The following is a 5,933-nucleotide window of genomic DNA, read 5'->3' as shown; positions in this document are numbered from 1 at the left end:
AGGCTTTGCGTGAGTGAGTGAGTGAGTGGGGATGCGCGCGCAATTCGATTTGTTTATTTATTTATTTTTTTTTTCCGTGCGAACCAACGAAGGTTGAGTGAGTAGGGGTGGGGAGGGGTGGGTGTGTGCGGAAGGGAAACGAGTACGGAGAAGTGGTGAGAAAGGGGAGGGGTGGGGGTAGAAAAAGAAAAACGGGTGACAATGCCTCAAGATTGCTCATGATGAAAACAAATAATTGTGAAAATACAAGTGGTTCAAAGAGATAAGTCCGGACTGAAAAAAAAAAAAAAAAAAAAAAAAAGTGAAAAATCAGCGAACCGGCAAAAAAATTTAACGAAAAACCTCTTGATGTATTTTGCCGTTATCTCAAGTTGGCCATGCGGCGAAGCGGGGGGAGGGGGCGGCGGCGGTGTGGGGAGGGGGAAGAGGATGAAGGAGGACCGGCGGTGGTGGCGGTTCTCTGCTCATCTGCACTCACGCTTTTCGTTCTTTCTCTCTCTCTCTCTCTCTAACTCTCTCTTTCTCTCTCTCTCTCCGTCGTTTCCATATCAGCTATTTTCAAAAAACCATTGGCCTGTTAATCTCTTATATTTTACATTTTTTATTATTACATTTAAAAAAAAAAAAAAAAAAAAATAATAATAATAATAATAATAATAATAATACTTACTCTTCTAATGGCGGTTAAACATTATCTATACGTTTAGATATTTAATTTTGAATTTAAAAAAAAAAATAAAATTATTTATTTATTTATTTATTAATAAAATGATTCGCATTAATTTTTTTTTTTTTTTTTACCTCAGATTGGCGGATGTGATATTTTTTACACTGATTTTTGTTTTTTTTTTATGCTTTCGAACCAAGCACGAAGAGCGGTGTGCACTCACCCTACCCCTCCCCTCCTCCTTCTCTTCTACCTTTTTCTCCCCTCCCCTCTCCCTCGTTCATTTACCCTTCCCGAATGCCGGGCCTCGACGAACGCCCGCAACCATGGCGGCGGCGGCGGCGGCGGCGGCAACGGCGTCTTATCACAACATCTCGCTGCCAAATGAAACTCCACTAAAATCGTTATCGTATTTCGTTATCTTTTAAAAAAAAAAAAAAACTACAAAACTCGGGTTTTGTAATTTTTTTTCTTTTTTTTTTTTTTTCGAACCGAGTATTTGTCATTTTGTCTAATGTTTAAAAAAAAAAGTTAAGTTGATGGTAGCCGTTTGTCTAAAAAAAATATTACAATAGAATTTTGTTGTGTGCGTAAGAGAGGGAGAGAGAGAGAGAGAGGAGAGGGAGAGGGAAAAGAAAAAATGTAATAATAATAATGGGGACCAGAGAATAATTCAAATGTGTTTACAAAACAAAACCGGTAAAGGTAACATGAAAGGCATCGAAAGGTAACAAATATTATTAACGGTTATTCATATAACATAAAATTGCGGTTTTTGGTTATGATGAGCTTTTAAGCTGCTTCCCCCCGCCCTGCCCCCGCCCCCAAAACGGATTAAATTTGTTTGAAAAGTTTTTGTTTTAATGTTAATGCGAGAGAAATCTCTGGTCAGCAGAAACATTGATGAAAACACCGTGACCCACAAAATTGTTGAAATGAGGTTAAGAGGAAGGTAATAATAATAATAATAATAATAATAATAATGCTGTCGTAACGAAAGTTTAATTAATTAATTACCTAGAACGTTATTTATTTAATTTATGTAATAAAAATAAAATGTTATAATTTTTGTTGTTTTTTCTATATACGTGATTGTGTGCGTGTGTGCGTGCGTGCGTGAGTTGGAAATCGATAAAAATGGTTTTAAAAAAAAAAAAAAAACTGGACTCGTAAGAAGGGAAAAAAATTTTTTTTTTGATTTTTTTTTTATAATATTTTTTTCCCCCCCATTTTTATCGTGAAAATTCTATTTAAAAAAAAAAAAAAATTTAAATTTAAATTTTCCGTCGCTTATCTTTTCGACATTCGCCAAAAGCGTCCGCCAGGATTGAATCCCATCACAATGACGTAAACTCTCTCTCTCTCTCTCTCTCCTATCTTTTTTACATGGGCCATCGCCCACACCCTCTCAAGCTTTTGCCCTTCATCATCATCATCATCCTTTTGGTCTTACACAGATTCCTATGGTTGAATCTTTATTTCTTTCCTACTTTTCACTCTCTCTCTCTCTCTCTTTCTTTCCTTTTTTCCATTTGTCCTCCTTCTCACCCTACGTAAGTTGTTATCATCAAAAATCCATCCAACACTTTCTTTATCAACTTCTTGCAGTTGCACTTCATTTTAAAAATAAAATATAGATTTTTTTTTTTTTTTTTATCGTTTTCATCCCTTTTTTATTTTTATATTCTCGCTTTTTTTTTTTTTTTCGTCCCATACTTTTCACCCCTTCCTTCCATTTCCCCTCTTTCTCTCTCTCTCACTCACTCACTTTCTTATCCTTTATGGCTATTTTAAATAATTTTAATTTTACCAATTGAAAATACCTTGATTATTATTTTATTTAAATTTATTTATTTGAAATCTTTAATAAATGGTTTTGCACGTGCGTTTACGTAATTTTTCACGTGGGTTCTCGCGCCTAAAATTTTATGTCTTTGGAATTTTTTTTTTTTTTGTTTTTACGTCAAAAATTTGATCATTAAAAATGGTAAATTTTATCTTCTTATCCAATTAGACGTAATTATTACTAATCATCATTATATATTTATTTATTTATCAATATAATGATGATTATTGACGTTTGGAAATTTTGTCAGAAGGGAGGAGTAGAGGGGGTGAAGGGGAGGGGAAGCATTGAATGAAAGTCCTCACTACTATTAAATTGACTAAATTAAAATTTTTTTCTTTTTTTGTTTTTGTTTTGATCAATGGTTGACTTGTGGTTGTGTCTTATGTTGCCGATTGATTTAATCGATTTAATTTTTTTTTTTTTTTATCCATTTAGCCTTTGAAATAATGTCGGTTATGATTATTATTATTATTATTTTTTTGATCCGGTTTCTTCTTTCCTGGAAAAAAAAAAAAAAAAAAAAAATTGAAAAATTTTTGAAGGAGATTGAGTCATAGTCTTGATGCCCGGAGCCGATAGCCGGGCAAGATAAAGGGCAGATAGGGAAAGACTCACGGGGAAAAAAAAAAAAAAAGAAAAAAGTCTTGACATGGGTTGCCCGTATTTAGCTAATATAAAAACCTATCATCTACAAATAAATGAGGCAGTAAAAAAAAAAAAAAAAAAACTGAAATATCAGTCATCGAGAAATGAATGGGAATGTTGCGCATATGTTTAACTTTTGATAGTCCTTCGTTAATGCAGACTAAAATAGTAACCGTTTGATAGTTGCTAGGCGACGGCGTCTTATCACTGGCTATCAATCTTCTTATCGCTTCGCTTTATTCCTAACTAACTTTAAGTCTGCTTGGCTTTTACCTAAAAAAAAAAAAAGAAGAATCATTTTTTGTTTACCAAATAACCTTTTTTTTTTTCTTCTGCTTCTCTCCTCTCCTCCTCTCTCCCTTCTCCCCTCCCCTCCCCCTTCAAAGTTTCAAAGTTTAAATTGCAGTGAAGGAAAGTTTTTTTTTTTTTTTTTTCTTATTTTTGAATTTTATTATTATTATTATTTTGTATTCTCTCATAAGTAATTATATACATCGTTCGTCTGCTTTCAAGTCTTTATTAACGAGACTGTGACAAAACGTGTAGTAATAATAATAATAATAATAATAAGGTTTCATAATAATAATAAAAATTATGTTAATAGAAAAAACAAGTGAAATTAAAGTTAAGATCTATTTAATTTTGACATAAAATAAATGAAATAGTTTTAAGATAAATATAATTGAGTGTAAAAAAAAAAAAAAAAACTGACCGTTTGTCAATGGGGGGAGGGGGGGAAACTGGAAAATGTCGTAATTTTAGAATTTTAAAAAGCTCAGGGGGAAACAAGGACGAAAACCTAAGATGAAATAATCATCTGAGATTAATTGTTAACAATGTCAAAATGTCACACTTTATGGCAGATAATTAGTTAAGCTATAAAAAAAAAAAAAAAACTTTTTAAAAACAAATAAGATAAAAAAATTAAAAAGTAAAAGAAACTCAAAGACTTACTACTAACATAGACAACAATAATATTTAAATTCATTTTAAAGGTAAAAATTATTATTATTATTATTGTTGTTGTTGTTGTGAAAAAAAAACGTTAAATTTATTTGCTACCTGTAATGTAAATGAAATTATTATTTAATCGTATATGTAAAAACGTGTGCAATTTTTTTAAATTCACATTTTCACTTACGAAAACGTTTTTTTAAAAAACAATCGAAGTCAGTCCCCCGCACGTAAAAAAAAAAAAAAAAATAATTTATTGGGGGGAAGGATAAACAACATTTATTCTACTAAATTTAAAAAAAAAAAAAAAAAATCGATTTTTTGATTATTATCTTTGGTTTTTGTGGGCGTCGATCGTTGCCATAATCAAAAAATTTAAAAAAAAAAAAAAAAAAAAAAAAAAAAAACATTTGCAGCATCTATATAAATCTATATTTTTTATTTTTTCTCTCTGTTAACATTATAATTTATCTTTTCTCTCTCTCTCTCTCTCTCTCCCCTTTAGTATTCAAAATCGTTACCGTAATATTTTTTCTTTAATTTTTAAGTTTACTGAGAAAAAATTATTACGTCATTTGTTTTCACATTAAATCCTTTTTATGTGAATTATTATGATATCAAAATCTCTTTCATCTTTTGCCCCCCCCCCCGCCCCCCAAACAATATCATCGAAATTTCTGTTACATTTTTTAACTAGATGATAGTAAAACCAAAAACACCACGTGTTATTAAAGAAAATTTCGGTGGAAATTATTTTTTTTGGGGAGAAGAAACAAAAAAAATTATAACAAGAGTATGAGTTATAAATGAATGAATATTTTGCGTTATTATTATTATTATTATTATTATTATTATTATTATTATTATTATTATTATTATTATTATCGGTATTGCTATGGTACTAATGGAAGATGGCAATTCTCGACTCGATTTCATTCAAGAATGATGAGTAAATGTAAAGTTTCCATAAAATATAATTAAATTTAAATAATAATCGTTTTTAGATTATATTATATATTTAACGGTTTACGAGTCTCCCCTTTTCCCCCTTCTCCCCTCTCCCCCGGAAAAAAAGAAATTATTTTTTTTATAAATGGTGTTTTTTTATTATTATCATTTTTTTTTTTTTGTTTCCCCCTGTTGTTTTCCGCTCTCCCCTTCTCTCTCTCTCTCTTGCTCTCTTCACGTCTGAAACGTCGGGTAAAAATATAGGAAAAAAGAATAAGAAGAAGAAGAAGAAGAAAAAAAATGGAAGAAATGGTTTTTGTAGGAAGAGAAAGAAGAAGAAGAAGAAAAAAAATGGAAGAAATGGTTTTTGTAGGAAGAGAAAGAAGAAGAAGAAAAAAAAAAAAAGGAAAACGCGGTGTATAAAAAAGAACAAACCCTTAAAAAGGAAGATAAGGACACGGCTTTTAAAAAATGAGTTCCTTATCGCGGAGTCTTTCTTTTCTTTTTATTTCTTTAAGTTTTTACTCTGATAAGAGAGCTGGAAAAACTGAGCAGAGCTGGAGCCTCGGGAAAATGATAAAAACATTAAAAAGAAAAGAAAATGATAATCAAAAGTGAGGGACAAATGGCCTGGAACAGGAAGATGTGGAGAGAGAAGAAGGTGAGGAACGCGGGTTCGGAAAAAAAAAAAAAGAAGAAAGATAAGAACCTTTTTTTTTTTTTTTTTTTTTTTTTTTTTAACCAACTAATCAAAAATGGATAAATTAATATGCTGGAGGCCCATAATAAGGCCGGGTAGAAAAGGTTCCGCGGGGGGGGGGAACTCATCTTCTCTCTCTCTCTCTTTCTCGCATTCATCCATTTCATTTT

Source organism: Pediculus humanus, genomic scaffold (genome assembly GCF_000006295.1).
Source record: "Pediculus humanus corporis 1103172107617 genomic scaffold, whole genome shotgun sequence".
Taxonomy (NCBI): Eukaryota; Metazoa; Arthropoda; class Insecta; order Psocodea; family Pediculidae; genus Pediculus; species Pediculus humanus.
This window is presented reverse-complemented; position numbering follows the sequence as displayed.